Source organism: Tursiops truncatus, chromosome 15 (genome assembly GCF_011762595.2).
Source record: "Tursiops truncatus isolate mTurTru1 chromosome 15, mTurTru1.mat.Y, whole genome shotgun sequence".
NCBI lineage: Eukaryota > Metazoa > Chordata > Mammalia > Artiodactyla > Delphinidae > Tursiops > Tursiops truncatus.
The window spans coordinates 72,475,991-72,480,203 of NC_047048.1; the positions used below are offsets into that span (position 1 = coordinate 72,475,991).

Genomic DNA, 4,213 nt, shown 5'->3' on the forward strand with positions numbered 1-4,213 from the left:
GAGTAAATCTTAAATTCTCTTAAGTGTTCCAAATGATTGCATATAAACTTAGTAAGACTTTGGTGGGGGCAGTGGTGGTGGGATGAACTGGGAGATTGGGATTGACATGTATACACTAATATGTATAAAATAGATAACTCATAAGAACCTGCTGTATAAAAAATAAAATTAAAAAAAACTTAGACATTGAGGTAAAAATTGCACATTTAAGCAATGCTTCAGTTACATTCAAAATGACAATTAACAAGTCTGACCAATATGCTACTCTGAAAGGTCTAAGTCTCTTAAACATAAGTCTCTTAAAGTATGTAAATTACTAAATATGAACACTTTCCTTCTTAACAAAACATATTCATGTGATGATTTTGACCTTGTTGAGTATTTCCACATTTATTTCTGAATCTTATCTCATTTAAAATATGCTTCCTGATAAAATTGCTTTCCCATTTAGGCTATTTCTATAGTTAACTCTAAATGTTCCTGGGGTTTAAAGATTCTTATCTTCTAGGGGGATTATTACCCTCAGGTAGTGAGGCTGTTTCCACCTAGACTTCTTAACTTGGGGTGTGTGGATAGAATTCAGGGAGTCTGTAAAGTTGGATGTAAAAAATGTATCTTTATTTTCACCAACTTCTAAGTGAAATTTAGCATTCCCTTCAAATGTGAATGTGGCAATAAACCATAGTATATGAGCAGGACCTTGACTGACTCTGTTGCCAGTAGAAATCACAGGTATTTCCATATCACATTATGGCTGTTGCAAACACCTTGAAATATCTTTATATTCAGCAGTACTTCAACATTACGGAACTTATAGGCCTGCTGCTAGATCTCACTATTTAATGTACTAATAAAGGAACTCACATGACTCCATCATAATATTTCAATATTTTTATTGAGGTATAATTGAAGTATAATAAACTGGAAATATTTTAAGGGTTAAATGTTATCATTTTTGATACACATACATATATATATATATATACCATGAAACCATCAACACAATTCACACACTGGACTTTTCCATCACATCCCCAGCAGTTTCTCTGAGCCCCTCTGTAATCCATCCTTCCCTCCACACCCACCCACAGGTGACAATTGCTTTGCTTTCTGTCACTGTAAATTAGTTTGCATTTTTGAGAAATTTATATAATTAGAATCATGTGTTGGGTCTTTTTGGGGAGAGTGAGGCTTCTGGCACTTTCACTCAACATAAAGATTTTGATATTCATCTATGTTGTGTGTGTATCATACGTTCTTTTATTGCTGAGTAGTAATCCATTGCATGGATATACCACAGTCTGTTTATTCATTTACCTGCTAATGGATAGTTTCACTGTTTCCAATTCTTAGCAGTTACAAATAGACTTACTATTAACATTCGTATACAGTTCTTTGCGTGGATTTGTGTTTTCCTTCCTCTTGGGTGTCAGATGGCTGGGTCATATGGTGGGGGGATGTTTAACTTTTTGAGAAACTGCCAAATTGTTTTCCAAAGCGGTTGCACCATTTTACATCCCAGCCAGCAGTGTATGAGAGTTTAGCTGCCCCATATCTTTGTCAGCACTTGGTACAGTCAGTCTTTTTAATTTTAGCCAATCTAATGGCTACGTAGTGGTATTTCTTTTTATATATATATATATATATATATATATATAGGGGTTTTTTTTTTGCGGTACACGGGCCTCTCACTGTTGTGGCCTCTCCCGTTGTGGAGCACAGGCTCCGGACGTGCAGCCTCAGCGGCCATGGCTCACGGGCCCAGCCACTCCACGGCATGTGGGATCTTCCCGGACCGGGGCACGAACCCGTGTCCCCTGCATCGGCAGGCAGACTCTCAACCACTGCGCCACCAGGGAAGCCCATCATTATATTTTAATGTACATTTCCGTGATGATTGATGATGTTGAGCATCTATTTTTGTGCCTATTGGCAATTTGTATATCTTCTCCTATGAAGTGTTGGTTCTAAAGTTTTCCCAGTTTTTAATTGAGTTATTTGTTTTGTAAAAGTTATTGAGTTGTTAAGGTTCTTCGTGTATCGTTATATATCCCTTATATTTTTTATATCTGTATGATAGAAGTATTATATTCTAGTCTATAGCTTGCTCTTTATTTTCTCAGTTTTGTCTTTTGAAGAACAAAAGTTTTATATTTTGACAAAGCTCAGTTTACCAATGTTCATGGTTTGTACTTTCAGTGTTCTTAGAAATGTTTGACTACTGCAAAGTTGCAATGATTTTCTCCCTATGTTGTCTTCTGGAAGGTTTATGGTTCTAGGCTTTCCATTTAGGGCTGTGATCCATTCGGAGTTAATTTTTGTGAATAATGTGAGGTAAATTTTTTTCTTATCAGTAAGAAATAAGACATTAAATTGTTTCTTATCAGTATTCAGTTTCCCAGCACCCTATGTGCATTATAAGCGTTTTTGTTTATATAGAAGCATTTTTCTGAGAAGATGTCCTTAGACTTAAGCAGATTGCCAAAGAGGTCCCTGGCATATGTTCTAGAGATTCCAGCAGAGTAAGAGATAAGAACCTGCAGACATCAAGGGAAAGCGCTCTCGATATGCATGTTAGGAATCCATCATGTCAGCCCACCTGGTTTGGGGAGACCCTTTTTTAGGACGATGACGTTGCATAACAACCAGAGATTTGGGCAAGAGGGCTGACTGGAGTCTTGTCAGAAATGTGGATGGGATGCCCCGAACCACACCACGAATTGTTATGCTGATGATTTTATAATTTTAAGAAGGATTGCTCACAGCCCCTGGTCTACTCATGGATGTCTGTTACCGCCTCCCGTGTGATTACTTGCTTGAATTTCACACGTCTTTTGTCCTCAGGACATATCTAAATCATCCTGTTTAGGCAGGGTGGCCATCTGTCCCAGTTTGCCTGGAACAGTCCTGGTTTATGCTTTATTTGATTTGATTTTTTGCTTTTTTTATTGAAATATAATTGATTTACAATTTGTGTTAGTTTCTGGTGTACAGCAAAGTGACTCAGTTATACATATATATACTTTTTCATATTCTTTTCCATTATGGTTTATCACAGGATATTGAACATAGTTCCTGTACTACACAGTAGGACCTTGTTGTTTATCCTTTCTCTATATACTAGTTCACATCTGCTAACCCCAAACATGCTTTATTATTAATAGTGCCCATTTCACTCTCAAAAGTTCCACTCTCTCCTGTACCAATATCAGGAAGCGTTCTGATTTGTTCAAGTAGTTCTGTTGGTTTCTATCTCATAGGCTTTGAGAATCACGAACACAGTGAAGCACTTTGAAATCCATGACTTTCAAGCTTGACTCTGCAGAGCTCTGGGTGCTCCTGCAAGACCCTTTATAAGTACCTGCAGGAGAAAGGTACAAGCCACGAGGCTGAGATTTTTTTTTTTTTTTTCGATCTCTGGTGTTTATTCACTACCAGGCAGGTGACAACACAGCTTTATTTCACTTTTCCCCTCTGATGCTAAAGCATAAGCTATCTTTTAATTCTGACACATTTATCCATTCCAGAGACAGTATGAAAAACAGTCATCTAGCCATTTATTACCTTGGACTTTTCAGGCCAAACTGGGGTTGCTGTCTCATTTATAAGCCAGGGCAACAAGGGTGATTCCAGGTGGATGGGTTAAAAATGGAAAATATGAGCTCTTCAACAGAGCCTGGGACTTTTCGCCTCTGTTTTCCATATGGTGATTCTATATATGCTTGCCTTTTTTTTTTTTTTTTTTTTGGCCATGCAGCAAGGCTTGTGGGATCCTAGTTCCCCAGCCAGGCATTGAACCCGGGCCCTCCGCAGCAAAAGTGCAGAGTCCTAACCACTGGATTGCTAGGGAATTCCCTATGCTTCCTTTTTAGTCTTTTTAATGGATCTGTATAGAAACGTGAAATGCTTCATAAATTTGCATGTCATCCTTGCTCAGGGGCCGCGCTAATCTCCATATCATTCCAATTTGAGTATATGTGCTGCCAAAGCAAGTACAATATGCTTACTTTTGAATACAAGAAAGTTTGAAAGCCACTGATGTAATTGATCACATTTTCCTCTTTGCATTGGCTGCCAGGAAGCTCAGCATCTAATTCTCAGTCCACCACTAACAGTGCTCAGGGCCTCCTAGCCTACGTATTTATGAGACTCTCACCCTTGACTTTCTTTTCTTTCCCTCCCCATGTTTCCCCTTCACCTGCTTTTCTTGTTT

At 38.2% G+C, this 4,213-nt stretch overlaps 1 non-coding gene across 1 annotated transcript; it reads right to left on the reverse strand.

Annotated features, from left to right (window-relative positions):
- Positions 1-3,892: 3,892 nt before the first annotated feature.
- Positions 3,893-3,996, reverse strand: LOC117308406 (U6 spliceosomal RNA). The gene has a single exon (XR_004522386.1). It is a non-coding gene; the product is annotated as a U6 spliceosomal RNA (small nuclear RNA).
- Between the last annotated feature and the right edge of the window lie 217 nt (positions 3,997-4,213).